The sequence below is a fragment of the Anas platyrhynchos genome, chromosome 4 (assembly GCF_047663525.1).
Source record: "Anas platyrhynchos isolate ZD024472 breed Pekin duck chromosome 4, IASCAAS_PekinDuck_T2T, whole genome shotgun sequence".
NCBI lineage: Eukaryota > Metazoa > Chordata > Aves > Anseriformes > Anatidae > Anas > Anas platyrhynchos.
Window position 1 is genome coordinate 42386476 of NC_092590.1, and position 17979 is coordinate 42404454.

The window sequence follows — 17979 nt, forward strand, 5'->3', positions numbered from 1 at the left end:
ATTGTTATAAGGATGATTTCAAAGGAACTGTTACACTGAAAGAATCCCATTCCTTTGGGTCTTGAGATCCTTCAGCTCAAGTGGTAGAAGCAATTGCTTTGCACACCATCCTAATATATTTCTCCAGAGTATACAGAAAGAAACTTTTTTTTTTTTTTTTCTGATCTGCATAGTCTATCTGTAAGTAGTAAGTGCAGAAGACAATGTAAAAGAAGAATATTTTGGTAACCACAGTAAAATCCCTGGCCACAGAGAGAGAACCCAAACTCTAGGGATGCTAAGGAGCTTTTAACCTGCTTAATAAAAATAAATCAATAAATAGATAATACTAATAGTAAGGAAAAAAATCTTAACAAGAAACAGAGAAAATACACCCTCTGGAGGAAGACCGATACCATCTGGGAAAGATGTTAAGCGTGCCAACACATTTCTTAGCTGTACAGAAAAGTAACATAAATGCAGAGAGTGATGAGTACAGAACAAGTCTGTGTGTTCAAACTGATTTACTCCAAAATACAAAGAGTTTTGCTAATGTTCCTTGTGCAGATGAAGAAAGACGTGCACATCTACATACACATACTCATAAAAGCCAACTCTCAGTGGTGCACCTGAGAACAAAGTTGATGTGTAGGCTTCAAATCAAGAGCAGGTTTTTATAGTCTCACGTATCTTTTCATGGTTTTAATCGCTGCTGACTTCAATAATCCACAACATACTCTGAAAATTACTCATTTTCTCTTTCTCAAGCCTTAGAAATGAAGATTTACACATCCACTGTTTATGTCTATGGCAATTTACATAGAAATTACACAGTCACAAGACAAAGAAATGAAAAACAGTACAAAGCACATGGGACAACATCTCTCAGCCTGGAGAGACATTTTCTCTGGTAATTTTCTACAAGAACAAGTAAACCAGAAATTCTGATTTATCGATCTTTGAGATCAGATTTAGGTATTTTTGATTGGCTGTCTGATTTTTGTTCTGCCTGTTTTTGCATTGTCCTTTTGAATTTATGGAAGGTCAAAGTGTTAATGCATTAATTTGAACAGTATTAAGGAGCCCCTGTCACATCTTTCTGAGTATCCTTCAAATCTGCCATCCTGTTTAATATCTGTGGCCATCATCTCTGAAAAACAATGTCATGCTGGAACCTTAAACAGCCAGATGACAGCAGACAGCAGTGGTGCTGCTTTTTCTTCAGTGGAGTTTCCCTAGGAAAGGATAAGAGAGAGAAAACCCTGAAGGGAAGAGAGATAAGTTTACTTTCTTGAAAAAATGTCCTTTACTAAAGACTCAAGCTTCAACGGATCTGACTGAATTAAACTTGAGAAGTGTGAACAACAGTTTTTTCTGGCTTGCAGCAATTTCTAACTGAAAGGTAGGTAACAAGTGTAATAGGCTTATATCTGATATTCTGGCTTTTTGCACACCAAGGACCTTCTTCCTCACAGGACATGTAATTTTGAGCTTCATTTTCCTATAATTTTAGTCTTTTCATGCCCAAATCACTATGCCCCTTCAGAATGGTTGTACTGTGTTACTGGATTGCATACTTTAGGTACAATACTAAATGAAAGCAACATCATTCCTGCTTCATGGTTGGTAAAACAAAATGCTGTCCATATTTCCAAAATTCTCAGTTCTCTTTAGTGTATGATTTGCAAAACATTCCACAAAAGGAAGAAAAAACAACTGCAAACCTACCTCTTGACTCAAGACTTTTCTTTCAGCAAAATTTAATTAAATTCAAGTACATTTTAGTGTTCATATTTCATGTTTCTATATATACACATATTTATACACACCCTGTGTACACATAGATTTATAAATCGTCAGTATTTAGACTTTACTGTGCTTTCCAGACCATTGATTTAGATTGAAAAATACCACTTGATATTTCTTAGGGTGAAATCTATCCTTGCACGATGGCCTACAAACTACTTGAGGCCCACTTATTTCAGGGTTTAAGTAGTACTTCAGTGATGCATAGCCTTGTACAAATAAAATTTTACCTGTCAGGAGCATCCCACTTCTCTTTTGATAGTTCTAACTGTGCAGTAGGACAATAAAAGTGTTTTGTAAAATAATACTACAAAATTTGATGTTTCCCTCCTTCTCAGTTATATGTATTCATATTTCAAGTGGACTTCTTTCTATTTGAAAACAGGAAAAAAGGTGATTTAAAAGTAAAATATAGTCTTTTTTTCTTAAAATTACCATTACAGATAATATAAATCCCATGCTGAGAAGCATGGTACAATCTGATGTATAAAGCAGAAGAGAATCAACTTCCCTCTTCCTTAATCATGCTATTGTGCATCCTTGACAGTAGTAAGAACACCTCGTTTTTCAGGAAACAAACAAGTACAGGAACATCTTGAAAGATGGTTGGCGCACGCAAATTTATTATCACTATAGCTGTGCATGGTGCTTTGAGCACAGGCTAGGTTTCTTTTCCTCAGAAAAACAAACCAGATCTTATCTATTCTACAGTGTAGTCAGTGCAAGTCCTTCCATCAGCTTCAAAGCAAAGAGCCTGCAAAGAGCAGGCTAAAAGAAGATGAAATAAGATTAGAGAAATGTGTGTGAAATGGCAGTAATTGAATAACAGGGACATTAAGAAGAAAGGATTAAACAGGTTATAAATCTCATGTATAGGGAATTGCTTCGTGCACGATCGTGAGTTAGTTGAAACCAATTGCTGTGTCGTGCAGCAGCTTCTGTTCCACAGCACCGGCTGGGAAGGACTCTAACGACAAAGGAAGCAAGTCTTTTTCCAAATTTCTCAGCTCTGAATGATTTCTGAACACTATGCTCTAGACTGATGTAAGAAGAAAGTGTGTGAAGTAAATTTTCAGTAATATGTCAGAATTTATCCCCATAAACGCAAGGCAAACAGTTTCAAATCCAGATGAGTAGTTTCATTCCAAATATAGATTTCTGTTTAATGATCTGTTAAGCTCTATACTTTGTCATCCCTGTGAATATTTAGATACTAATAAAATGTCTTGCACTGGTTCCAAGGTTCTTGAACATACTAATAATTATGGGGACAAGGTCTTGATGAAAATAGCTTTCAGAAGTTGACAGTGAGAAATGTTTCTGAGAAATGTGTTTCAGGCCACCTCAAAACTGCAGATTTACTGCAGGAAATAATTTCATGATAGTTTAGATGAGCACTATCCTAAGAAATAGCATCTGCTATGTAAGTGACCTGGTAAAGATAGTGAAATCTAAATACTGTGTATGTACATATACACACATCCAGATTAGCTAAGCAGTATTTATTCACACTCACATATAAATTTTACATAAACTGAAATAAACACTCCTTGTCGATTACAGATTTACAGACACTGCACTTCCTGATTTTTAAGATGAATTCTCGCAAATCACGTACTATAAGACATATAGAGAAACCAGTAGCACAAAATACCTATAGCAGAATTTCAGTCCATTTCATAAAAAAACAGAATGTGAAGATAAATTTTAAGTTCATTTATTCTTATGACTACAGTGTTGCTGCTGGAATCTGGCTATTACTAAAGGTATCAGAAAATCAGGCTATCAGAAAGTTAGATCCTGACAAAACACACAAAGTCATAGCATAGTAATAATTTCTAAGCTGAGTAGAAGTAAACAGATTTTTGCAGCCTATGTCTTTCACAGTCATTTATTCTTTTTACTTGACAATGATTTCTTGATTTGGACAAGCAGAAGACCAAAATCACATTCAAGGAATGGAGAAAGAAAGAAAGCTATTTACATGATGTCCAGGAGCACTGTCAACCTAGCTCATCTAAGATACAACAGCCAAAACTCTTTTTCAGTGAAAAAGAGAGTTTCAACGTGATTCCTGTACCTTTTGTCCCGCTGCAAAATTCAACCAAGAAAGCCAAGGAACAAGTATCTAGACTGTGGCTCAGGTTTTGGTCACTGTTGTAGATGATGACAGCTCGAGTGTAGACAAAAAAAAACAAAAACAAAACACAACTAGAATAATTAATGATACCACCCGAAAACAGACTCATGAATTTACCATCTGGAAGCTTTATTACTTTGTGTGTCTAAATTATTCCCCTATGCTTAGCACAAATCTTCAGAGTAGCAATTTAATTACACAGAGGGTAAAAATTAAATTCCACGGATGATTGGAAGGCCTCCTCTCCAGTAGTGTATTGATGAATCTTAGCAGGACGATGGTATTTGGCAAGACTACTTCCTTTGCCAGAAAGATGAAAGCAGATGACTGCACCTAATCAGCACCTACTCTGCTGCTTTACCTGTAAAAGAAGAATCCCCTAACATGTTCTGCCTCTGGTTTTGCATACTATTAACAATCAATCTGTGACAGAAGTAACCCAACAGAGCTAAAAATGACTTAATGAGTCATCAAAGGCTACAAATGACAACTGTGCAGCCAGGTCATGCAGCAGACATGCGCTACTACATACGTGCACTGACTGTAAGCTGCTGCTGGCTATAAGCCTGTGTTTCAGTGCTTTACAGGGAAAGGAGTTTCTGCAGTTAATTCTTTCAATTTTTTAAAACTGATACCACTCAGCACACGAGGTAAGTTGTTAGAGATAACACACAAACATCTCATATTACAGAAAACAAAGATTACACTCAGTTTCCCAGTGCTCCTAACGCACTGGTCAGCTCTGTGAGAACTGACGGTTCAAAACCACAGAGCAAATGAATACTTTTACCACAGTGCTTGTAGAAGTGCAGCTGTTGGCGAGTGAGGCTGGAGGGAGCAAGGAAGAAGCGTCTGACAAAAAACTGCTTCTTCACAGTTTTCACACCTGCCTTTACGCCCTCCGGAAGGGTTAAGAGTGGCAGGCCTCTCCCTCCGGAGTGCAAAACACGAGCCAGATGAGGCCGCTGCCAGCTTCAGCGCTACTCCAAACTTGCTCGGTGTTTCAGAGTGCTGCCGTTCCCTTTTGTTGTTGTTTTTAAACATCTTTGTGTCTTTGCACTTCCTGGGAGAAGACAGGAGGAGAAGCAGAAATAACACAATTATGTGAGAAAGGTCAGCCTGCTGACAGCTCCAACCTCATTTTCAGACCAACAAAGGCAGGGAGGGATAAGCACGGGGTAAGCACCTGAGTGTGCCGATGCCTCAGACCTTTTCAGATTTGCTTATTGGAATCTGCAAAACTGAAGAAACCAAAGGCTAAAAACTGTTATAAAAAGACATGTGAACATGCACGCACGTGTTATTCCTGCAGAGGGACTGTGATCTCTGTCTGGTTTTCACATATGGGTCTCATTTCAGGGGTGACTTAAGTCAACAAACAAAAAACCACAACCTCAAAATCTTCGTCCCAAATGGCATTCTTCAACACGTGGCTTCCTTCAGGCATGCATTTATCTCAGGATGGGGTTATACGTGGCGCTTGAACCCTGTCCTGTCTTTCTATTTACTAGAGCACATTTGTTTACCAGAGAACAATAGGGAAACTTCAGGTCTCCCTTTAGTCATACTTTTAGCTTGATTCTCTAAGTAATACTAGCTCAAGGAGTTCTTTAAGAAATACCTACAATATAAAAGTGTTGAGGAAAGAAGAAACCTCCACTGAAATGCTGGTGTCCGGGAGAGCAAGGGAGGGCAGTGTGCGGGGACACAGATAATTGTTAGCCTTCCTGCGCTTTCCGGAACAGATTTTACTAACCTAAAAATGTCCAATTTAATTCGTGCCGTGGAAAGCAGAACAAAACAAAAAGGACCCTGCTTCACAGAGGTGGCTTTGCATATTTGCACCCTGCAATGGCTCCCTCACAACTGCCCCTTAGAGCTGATTCTGTTTGTTTCTGTTTGCTGGTTGTTTTTAGAAAGAGCAATAGAAGACATCATCGCAGCAGCGACACTAACCAGTGCCATTAACTGTGCTTTTGTACACTGTCAGTGTGGCTCTGACACTCAGTCTTACTAACTACCTAGTAGAATTTAAGCTGGATCATTTAAATAATGATAAAGCTGTCAAGACTCTGATGTGATTTTCTTCTCAAGCAATTCACCTTCTATTACAGGTTTTATTATACTTTATAGTGGGCATCTGTAAATCTGTGGATCAGCTTAGCTCCCTAATTTACACCCATTGCACGTACTACATGGTTTTAACTGACTTACTTTAGAAGGATTCACAGTAGTTGCTAGGAAACCTTTCTGTGTTCTTTTCACTTCTTATATAGCATTAGCTTTTCAATTGATAAGGCTGTACCTTTAGGTACAGAGGGATTTAAGCAGAATCAAACAATGACAGCGGGACTGCAGCATAGATAAGCAAAAAAAAAAAGGGGGGGGGGGGTTGCAAATCCTTGTTCTTTGTACAGGTAATACAGAGGATTAGAGCGAAAGAAAGGACATAGCACATTTTCCATGAATATTTCTAAAAGATATTCTGCATCATATTAAGAAAAGCAGCAAAAACAAGACTTCTTACTACAGCTTAAAGTTTATAAATTTGTAAATGACTGTAGCAGAGAAGCCGTTTCATTGTGCTACCTTTGTTACATGGCATGTCTTCCCGGGGATAATTTCTGATGGTAATATTGTAAAGCATTTTTCTGTATGAAGTAAGGATAACTAGTAACTTACACACAGCTTTGAGGAAGTAAATATTTTGCCAAAAGTATCTCTCGCAAACACATTCCCACCAAGATCACACAGTTAAGAGTCATACTTTCTCCTGTTGAAACAGCCTGATTGATGTCCTCAGGTTTGCAGAGGCACAGCATATGTGTAACACAGAGCCACAGAGAGAGTGGGGAGATAAAACAAACAAACAAACAACTTTACCCATATCTACTGTAAACTACATTGTCTTACTGCTTCTCATCTCTACTGGGAGAAAAGTCTCATCTTTCCTCAGAAAACAGTCTTTTCCCATCCAATTCAAGTATACAAATGAGGACCTGATGCATAGCAGCAATTAGGTTACTTTCAGAAGATTTTCTGTTATGCCATTTTCTCCTCTCCAAAGAATCCTGCATCTTTGCAAAAGTCTCACTTCTTTTGAAAGAAGAGCAGGCAGACTGAACAGCCCACCAAAGCTGTGCCATCTACAAACCTTCTCCTTTGCCCTGCACCCACTTGCTTCACTATCCTCAAAATCTTGTGGTGGCTGCTTAGCCAGGACTGTCATATACTCTTGGCACTGCAACCTGTTAGCTGGAACAGCACAGCTGTCTTTAATAGGTGTCATAGTGACACTATGGGTCACAGACTCACAGAGTGGCTGAGGTGGGAAGGAACCTCCAGAGGCCACCTGGTCCAAGCAGGGCCACCCAGCACAGGCTGTCCAGGACCACATCCAGGCAGCTTTTGGAGACCTCCAAGGGGGGAGACCACACAGCCTGTCTGGGAAGGCTGTGCCAGTGCTCTCTCACCCACACATAGTAGGAGGTTATTTTTTTCCTTCACAATGGAAAGAGTAAAGATAATTAAAAGTGTCTTTTCTATGTCTTTTTAGCCTGGGACAGCTATAAAACTATAAATGTAGGTGGTCCTGTGTGTATTTTTTCCCCAAAGTTTCTGAAAACCCAACATTTTTTTCCCCTCTGTAGTGTCCTGTAGAGATTAGAGTGTCTTATAACATGACAGGCTCACTTCTGAAAAGAATCAAGCTCATTTCTTCCAATAGCCTTATCCAAATCTCTTGGGTTAGAAAATCTGGGTTTGCATTAGCACTGTCTTGGGTAGAGTGAGATTTCTTAAACACCTACTTTCCACCAGTCAATATGAAAAAAGGAGAGAAAAGTATTCCCCAGAATCATGCTTTCAAACCAGCCAAGTCAGAGAACATACAGTATGTGAATGCAGTAAAATAAGATGGCTCTAACACCTTAATTCCTAACATATCCTGGCAATATAAACTTTTTGATTTAAAAAGACAAGAACATGAATAATTATGCATGGCTACACAGCTCCAGTGACTAGCTGTCTGTAGAGATGGAGTAAGTTGAAAGTTCGTGAAGTTTAAAGGCAAACAGACCACAAAGAAATAGCATGACTGGCCACACTCTGTAGATTATTAATTTCAACCAGTAAACCCTGTGCCAAATCCACATCACCCCTTCTTTTAAACATGTGTTCATCTAAAGCAAACATCATCTCATGCATTTGGTAACACCCTGAGATAAAAGAGAATACACCACCTCCAGTCATAAAGAATACCCCTTCCATTACAAACATTTGTCAAATTCTACTTGTAAGTTGTCTGGTTTAATCTTCTAGCCTCTTATTTATTATCCTTTTTCCAACTACTGTTGAAGAGTCTTTAATACTCAATATTGTCTTAGCATCAAGGCATTCATTTATATACAGCAATTAAGTCATCCCTTAGTCTTGATAGGTTAAACAGATTGACTTGTTTAAGCCTTTCATAGATAGGTATTTGATCCAGTTCCTTTTTTTTACAACCATTTTCTACAACCCCTCCAGTCTTTTAACCACCTTAGGGGCAGTCACCCTATGTATGAAATGGTAAAATCAGTCCTTCAGTAATGCATGCAAGGTAAAATCACCTCCTCATTCACAAGAAAAACTCCCCGTTTGTGCATGACACTCTGGTACAAGCTCCTTTAGCAACAAGATCAGATAGAGACCTTCATATTGCTATTGTGAAGGGAGGGCTGAGTTTTTAAAAGAACTTGCATAAGTAGAGAGCTATGTAAGACATCTTTCATTATTGTACAACCATGTACAGAAAAGTTTCATCAGCATTACGCTGGCCACTAACTTTCTTTGAGGCTTATCCTTGTCTCTGATCACATCTGTTGAAACAGAAGCAACTGAAAAGACACCAAAGTAATGAAGAGCCCCCAAGCCAACCAACCAACCAACAACACAATCTCCAGACCTGAAAGGAAGCAAAAGAGCAGATGCCCATGCAGAACATATTTCATTAACTCTCTTCAGGGTCACTCTGAAAGTGGCAAAATAAATATTTTAGCACGTAGGCTGAACTTCTCTGATATCATCACAACTGACTTTGCATTTTATATTTTCTGCTGTTCTCTGTATTTCCTAGAATCTGAATTAAGTTACATATAACAGTTTTATGTTGCTAACAATAAAAGGAAAAGAGAGGAGGAGAAGAAGGAGGAACACGGACTTAAAACATATTTCAGAGGGATCAAAATAACTCTTCATTTGAAAAGAAATTCTTTACTTAACACCAACAGATGGAAATTTAGAAAAAGTAAATTCCCAAGAATAATTTCTAAAACCCACTTCTATAGTTAAAACAACAACAACAAGCCCAACAACACTACTCTTATTTTAAATCATTTGGATCACACTGATCTGACGAGCACACTAATGAAATATACAGATGAATCTGCACATGAAATACTGCAGAGAGACAGTAAAAAAAAAAAAAAAAAGACTAACGCAAAGGAAAATTGAAGTGTCAAACTATAACAAAATGAGTTTTTCATTGGGAAAAAAACAAACTAATATAGCTACAGGAAAATTAAGGTCTTTCTCTTTCTAAAATACCACCCAATAATTAGCCAAAATCACATTAGCTAAGAGTTTACAGAGAAGACTGCTTTCACTCAGAACTGTGCCTGCAAAGGCACTGTGAGAAACTACACAGTACTGGGCTAGATCAGCTCTCCTCTAATTTATTCCCATCTTCCTTAGAAGGAGGTATACAAGGCTGCAAAGTACAGTTTTCTTCCAAGAGGAAATGCCTGAAGAAAGTTGCTGCACATCTCTAACTAGCAACGACAGATGAAGTACTGAGCTTTTGTATGGAACTAGTTTATGCTATGTAGGTAAATACAAGAAAAACTCAGTTTCCTTCTCATAGCTGACTATATATTCCTTCTCTACCACACCTAACATAGGTGTGGTAGAGAAGGAATATATATACACCAAACGATGAAACCAATACAAAAATTGTATGCTTATGTATTATGGATGCTCTCACCTCAGAAGGGAACCAAAAAGCTCTCATTCAACCAGTCACACTATTTCCATCAACATAAGCACATATTAGCACATTAACTCTGCATGCGATACATGGAAACACCCAGAGGTGAGCAATCCTTTCATCATATCAACTATTCACTAGCTGGGTTCACTAACTCAGCAGTAGGATTGGTGTGCTTCCAAACTCCTGTTCAGTCTCCTAGAAGCACATATTTTTTTTTTATATATATTTTTTTCTGTGATTAATTCTGATTTTTAAATTACAGATAACTGGAGAAGACCATAACTTTATGGTTTGCAACTCCCAATTTTTCCAGCCTGTCAGGTATTAAGAAATATTCTCATCCTTCACAGAAATGCTATTTGCACACACACAGACACAAAAGGAAGAAAACCTTCCCTCACAACCAGAGGTTAAAAGCACATAAAAGTAGGCTGTTGGTATACATAGATTATCCTTACACTGAAAAGACAGAAGAACTTGTATGCCTCGGCTCACTCCACTGCCGTCTCACTGATGCTGCTTCACTTCACTGCCCATTTATCGGCTCCTAAATGTCTCCACTTCCAGTCGCCTCCCAAGCATGATACGACTCCTTGCATTTAATCACAGCTCCAGATCAAGTCCAGTCAGAGTCCTTCTTAAGTCTTGAGAGAAGTGGAGGGAATCAGACGCCCGCTGAAAAAAGAGATATGATTCCCATACCCCAACTCCTCTTTCTGATCAAACTGCCCTTCAGCTTGTGAGCTCTTTTCCTTATCACTCCCTTCAACACGGCAATACTCTCATTGTCAAACGATACTAATGACTTCATGAGTTTTTCTCTAACTTCCACCTACTGTTCCCTCATCCATCATATTTTCATGACGTCTGTTTAACTGTACCTTAGTCAAAGGTTTTCCTATCTCGAATAGAGTAGCAAGTCTAAATACAGTCACTAGGCCATTTGGGATTTTGTAACTATAAGAGGACTCCAAAACTAAATCTAAATCCTCTTCCTTGTCTTCTGTCCTCCTCCTTTTCCCCTCTCCTGCTTTCAAAGATCAGTGTGCCCCTCCATGCCCCAATGCTGAAGGCACAACAAACCTGAAGGCATCAACCAACATTGCTCACCAGCCAGCCACATCAACAAACCTGAATGCCATTTATAACAGAGGCAAAGATGGAATTGTAAAGGTAACTCTTTTGACAACTCAGCAAGTCAGCCTACCTGGGCGAGTGGGCGAATTGTGTACTCAGAAAGTTAGCCTCCAAAATACACATGTGGGATTTTTGAAGGGAAGAAAATCTTACAGAATCTGTTGATGCATTTTCCCAAATAGCATCATTGATGTGAATCCTAAGATTTAGAGCAGACTGCAGTGACATATATGGTAAGCATTTGAAAACTGATGATTAAACAAGTTTGTTTTCCTATGTCAAATGTAGACTTGAGAAGGAAACAGCTTATATGAGTAGTAACGTTTGTTTTGAATCAATACGCAGTAGATTGCCCAGTGCTGATTATTTTGAACAAATGCACAGCTCTACACCATGTAATAAAAATCTGGATGCCCTTTGTTACTCATGAAACTCATAAAGGTTAAACCTTTAGCCTGAAGGAAAAAAAGATCCTTTTCATCCAATGAAAATTAATAGGACTGAGCATCCCTCCCCTTGCAGGCAGCCGTAATTTTTCAGCTAAGAGGCACAGAGGTTTAAGAAGAATTGATGATGGAAAGTTTTTGTCACCAACATAAACACATTTTCAAAGCGGCTAGCAGTAGGCTCACACTGAGATTTGTACGTCTGAGGCGATGCCAGTGGTACTTAGCACAGCTGCTCATGGCTGTGCGCCTAATTGAATGTTGTTTGTCTCAAGATTTTCCAGTGGACCATTTCAAGTGGCAGCGCACAGCTGATGTGCCATATAACCCGCATTAACACCTCACCTGCAAAATACATAATTACATTCAAATCTGCTGATTAGATGCAAAATACAAACACATGCCAGTGGTTGCATTTCAGAAGTAACCATGCCCATACAGAGTGAAGAAAATGAGTGGATTGCTATCAGAACTAGTCCTGCAACCTGCCTCTCCAAAAAAGATTATTGTTAGCACATGTAGGAATCAAAACTTTTGCATGATCATTTTTTGATGATGCAATGGCTCTTTAAGGCAAAGCAAATCTAATTCTGTTTGTTTCCTATACATGTGTTCTGCATCTTAACTCTTATGCAAAGGTTTGTAAACATATTTTTGTGATGCTAAAAAAAGGAAATCTGATAAATTACTTCTGATATACAGAATGAGCCGTCAAATTGTGCAATTTATAAAAGTGCAGGCTTTTAATTTAATATCTCTTAATATAACTGCTATTCTCATTTCAATCTTTTTTACTGGAGCAGTTGCTTGTTCCAGATGTATTTATTTTTTTTAATAATTAGCATTTCCTTCACAGTGAAGTTTATGTTTGTATTAAACTAATTTACATACATTTGAAAATGCTGAATCTGAGCCATCTCTTTTTTTCCACTGGGAATGCAGTCAAGCACAGTTGCTGCCTATTTGGAAAATCTGTTCTTCTTACTGTTGCGTCTTTAGGTGGTAACATGCAATGGCTGATCTGAGAGGTCACCACAGTCACTGCTGACTTAGTAGACAAAGCTTTGTTCTACCAGAACAGGTAGCAGCTAATGAACTCCAGAGAGAACCTAAGCCTTGGATTTAGGAATAATTTCTGCAGTTACTTAAAACAGCATGTAGATGTTACGTAATCAATTAAATTAACATCCATAATGATAAATATATGTTTTTTAATCTAAGAAAATACAAGCAGATAATCTAGTAGTATGCAGTCCTGTTGAATTCCTCAGATTGTAAAACCTCAAATAATTTGAGGTTTTCTTGGTTACCTTCACTAAAAGAATGGATTCCAACACTCAAAAATATTATAATTGTTTCAGATATGCTACCCAAAAAAACAAAAAAAACAACCTTGCAAACCTACGTTATGTTTAAATGATACCTAGTGGATAAAACCAATCTCTTGAAAGAGATTTATGACAAAGGCAAAGCTTAGGGAAACAGAATTTTAATGAACGTGAGAACTTAAGTCTGTCCCTTTGTGTCTTCAGCCTCAGTGCACTTTGTGAAGAAGGGTCCCTGGGAGCTCTGAATAGCTAATGAAAGGCTATCTGTGTTCTGTAAAATTGTAAGAATGAGGCTTGTATAGACAATCACAAAGCTGATGCTTCCCAATTTTACAGGCTAAACAGTGTACCTATAATCCAGCTTTTCATGTAGATGCCTAAGCGTGAGATTCTTGCTGGAGAAAAAGATAGGAACAGATTTTGCTACCTATACGTATACCACAAACAATCAGCTGAAATGGGTGAACCTTTCTCCTTCAGTTACTGTAAAAGCAGCTGCTGTTACTGGAATGAACCACCTAGCAATACTTGGGGAACACACTGCTGCTGGGAAGACCTTTGAGTGGCTGGGGAAGAAGCCTCTAGCACCTTGTCTCCCCATCAGTTTATCCCTGAGCTACTGGCTTTGGAGCTGGCCATATATTCTGCAGATGGGATGCTGCTAATGGCCAGCAAAGCAGTTTTGAGACTGAGGAGATTTGGAAATAAAAGCAAGCTCATTCTCCAGCTTTTTTTCTTCCATACTTCTTACCTGCAATGCTATAGTAACTTCTTGGCATCCCCAGTATGCATTTACTGTCCATCAGCACTTTGAGGTATGTTCTTTACTCCAAAGACATGAACTTGTTCACTCCTTTTTTAATTTTTTACAACATTAGTGGGTCTTTTAGATGTTTTCCACATTTAAGTCTCTTCCTTTGTCAAACTGATTAGTGTTGTTTTAATCATTTTTGTATCTCAGAGCTTCCTGATAGGTGTTTCTCAGAGAAGAATAAAAGAAGGGCTCCTTCCCTGAAGAGCTTGAAATCAATCTTATTTCAAATAGCTCAAGAAAGCAGTTACTTATTCTAAAAACAGCCTTTAAAAACTATACTGCAGGAACTTGTAAATGAAACACATACATTGCACCCAACGTGATTTTTGTACCAAAACTTTCTTTGTTAAACCGATCAACCGATCAAGTTTTTTAAGACTTTCTCTTCTTGAAAGTCTCTTTCCTTAATCAAATAATTGACATGTTTTATGGCGTACTATTTGTATATTTTCACTTAAGTATTTTACTAAGTATCACCAGGAAAAAAAAAAAAGAAAAAAAAAATTTGAATTAGAGCACTTTGATAAACTAACAAGAGAAACAACCACTCCAAGGAACTGAGTTTCCAAATAATAGTCTTTTTTATGGATGCCAGATTTCACCCAAATTAAAGTTCAGTGAGGCAATATGATAGACATTGATAATGCACAGTGATAAAGATTTAGAGAACAAATAGTGGTGTGTGTGTACTGTAGACATATGAAATTAGAAGCAATTTTTACATTTCTTATTTTAAGAGAGAATCTGTCCAAGAATTATGATTCAGACCTTTGAGATTACACTGTGCTTCATCTCCTTATGAGTGAATTTAAAGTCTTCAGTTTATTCTGCCACCCAAATTCTGTTAACAAAGTAAATAAACTGCATATTTTTAAAAAATATCATCTATTATTCTCAACTCTCATATGTCTTTTTAATTTTAAAATTAAATATTCTAGATATTAAGTTGCAAAGTACTGTCTTTAAAAACTCATTTCAATGTATTAATAAGATAAGCTACTGATTATACCAGTCCAGGTGTTCAGAGCTGCTTAGATATCTCTACGGAGCACTGATCTGTACCATGTCATCGTATTTTATCTTTTGTCTGGCTCATTTTGTCAGCAGAACATTTCAATAAGATATGAAAAAAGAAGCTTCTATGTTTCACTTTATTTCATTCATTGCTGTTCTTATCCAAACCAAAATTACAGTCTTTATTTGAAGGTGTTACGTGGGAGGTGCTGAAGAGCCCAATGAACCTTCTTTATTCCCTTTCTTCCCACTTGTGGTAACAGGTCATACTGGGGTTTAGCTACAACAAGAGTTTGACTGGCCTCGCTTTAACAGAATAATTACAGTGCCAAAGCTATGCTGATATAACTCCCCCATGTGGATACTCTATTCCAAGGATAAAAAATGTTTTATTCTAGAATAATTACTCTGCTTTTTTAATTCTATCTGAACAAAGTTACTTTCCCTACAAAGGGAGAGGTCACATGGGAAGCATATCAAGATATCTACAGAATTTAGTTTCTTCTTGATGTCCAACTCTCGTAGGGGATCCTGAGACACTGGAACAGCACAGACTCCGACTCACCAACATTCCTCCATGCTTTAGTCCCAGGAAGAGCACAATCAGCCAACTGGTTAAGCCAAGCAGCCCTCTCCACAGAGAAGAAGGGGACTGAAAACGGGATACCATGAGATATCTCAACAGCAGCAAGTGAAGTAGATAATAAATAGTTTCATAGCAGCCTGAACTGAAAGGATGATTTTTTCTCTGTGTTAAATGTGTAGGCTTTTGGTTCACTCTTTAACATACACAAATACTTAAGTTCTTTTTCAAAATGTACCTAGGAGGCTGCTCGCAGACATACATAGATCTGTCCATACCCATTTCCCGGTGTAGACTGTTTTCTAGATTTGCCAGTAATTTCTATTTTTTTGCTTCATGTATCAAAAGATTTCACACATTAAAAACACAAAAGGTTAGGTTATTTAGTATGAGTGAAAAGAAATAAGTATGGTGTTCTATTATTTACTCCAGCCTTTCTTTTTAACGTTTGAAAGAGTGAAGCTCCTCAGTAGTGTTAGGTAAACAGTAAATAAATAAATAAATAAAAATAATACTCTAGCTTATCTAGAAATGGAATAAAAGGTTTTGTATTGCTGAAAAGATAAATAGTGTGGATTATCTATAGAGCTGCCTGATCTGAAGTAGCATCAAGAATACATTTCACTTCATCAGTATGGCAAGAAATGTTCATTGTTAGTAGCAGCATCTCCACTACAGCCTGAATGCAAACAGTTAAGTCCACAGCATCTGAACTTTCAAAATCATCAAGACAGAACTATTTTTAGCTATAAAGCTATTTTCTAGCATTTCTTTTTTTTCCTAAGAGTGCCAATTTAAAAAAAAATAAGTGCCTTGGTTACTGCTCTGCAGCTTTACACTTCAGTTAGTAAGGTGTCACAGGTTTTAAAGACCATCTGAACTTCCCCTTGAAAGATATGAAAATACTGGATGACTTCTAAACAACAGACTTTAGGGCAGACACTTAGCTTGTGTAAATTGGTATCACTCCATTGAAGTTAATGGAATGATGCCAAGACACCAACTTTCATCTGGTGTGGTCAATTTTTTACTTCTAAACTATTCTTCCATGGAGTTAGAGAACAAAAGAGTTTTAGAAGAGAACTTTCTGGGTACGGAATGACCTCCTCAAGCCTGACTGATACCATAAAATGGAACTGTAGCTGACGAACCAAACACTACACCACATTTCCTCAAAGAACAATAATCTGAAATAACAATCTATAGAAGCTTACTGTTGCCAGCACTTTTTAAACATTTCCCCCTGTGCCCCAAGAGTTGAAATTCCTGGAAGTTCAACCAGCTTCCAATTTTGACTGAATTGACACCTACTCATCCAAAACATGTTAGCTACAGGAAGGAATTCCTCACTCCCTTTTGAAGCAGCAAAAAATGAAACACAGAAACCATGGCCAAACAATTTCAAGGCTTTGCAGGAACACAGAATTAAGCCGCAGCATGTCCTTGCTGTTCCATCCTGTCTTCTACTAGTTCCAGTACACAACCAGACCCAGGCTACAACTACATTTATCATTTGCCATGACTCTGCTGAAAAACAGTCAAATACAGCCATGCATTTTCTCTCATTCAATGCAAAACTAATTGAGAAATGGAAACTCAAATTACAGTATCATTAATTGTTTCTGCCTCTCTTTGTCTTCTTATATACCTATACATGGATACACATAATGGTGTACCTATATGTATTCCTCTAAGAATGTGACATACATCATGCAAAACGAGTAAGTTTCTTTCAATGCTAGGAGTTCTGTCAAAAGTGTTTTCTATCTTGCAATCATAAACATGTATATGCTTATACAGTATATGAAATAGATGATATACCAGTACTAAAACTATTCTACACAGTTTAAGAATATTTAATTTTGGTGTTATGTACCTGAAAACTTGTCACTACTGGAACTGCTAAGAAAATTTTCAAAAATGTTTTCAAAGCCACTTAACTTTTATTGTTAGTTTATCACATACTTGAAAAGGAAGGAAGGAAGGAACGTATGTAGTGTAATGTTAATGAACATATTCACTTTGTCCAGAAGATCCAAAATCTAGATTGAAATCTTGGTACCTAAGGAACCCATGAAAGAACTGGAAAAATACAGATCTACAAACATTGCAATACTGGTGCTGCAGCTGTCTCCATGCACTCAGCTGAGGTTTTTACACAAAATGGCAGCTGCTGAGCCACAAGACCATGGCTGGAATCAAGGAGAGAAGGAATTACCACTGTTGTCTCCTAAATACCTAGGGAGTGCCACAGCGAACAGGACTGTGGCAGTTTTAACGTGCATCTCTCTGCCATGAATATGCTCTTTCTTACTAACTACAGACATTTCAAGACAAGAAATAGACTGAATTCCCTGTTAAAACATCCAGGAAGCAGTTTTCCTGCTTGCCAGACAGCCCTCATTGACAAGTGCTTCATGTTTAAGATGATCCCTGAGCAGCTAGATTCAAAATGCCAGAGTAAACACCAGGAAAGAGACCAAGTATGAAAAAGCAGGTACAACAGTTTTAATTGTATTTTGTGTTCCTTTATAATGTGGCAGCATTACATACTGCCTGTGCATTCATTACTAACTCACAAATGGTATTGCTGTAAACCCATGCTTAAATACAAGCAACCGTGCCCCAGCACACACACACTCTTTCTTTCACTGTCCAGTCTCAGCACCGCAGACACTAGGAACACCTGATGGAGCTGCAGCCC

At 37.8% G+C, this 17979-nt stretch overlaps 1 long non-coding RNA gene across 2 annotated transcripts in view; it reads right to left on the bottom strand.

Annotated features, from left to right (window-relative positions):
* Window positions 1-3337: 3337 nt before the first annotated feature.
* Window positions 3338-17979, bottom strand: part of LOC119716786 (uncharacterized) — a 163359-nt gene continuing 148717 nt past the window's right edge. For both annotated transcript variants that reach the window (XR_005265426.2, XR_005265425.2), the window contains one exon: window positions 3338-4988. This is a non-coding gene — a long non-coding RNA (uncharacterized lncRNA). The remainder of the gene's footprint in view (window positions 4989-17979) is intronic.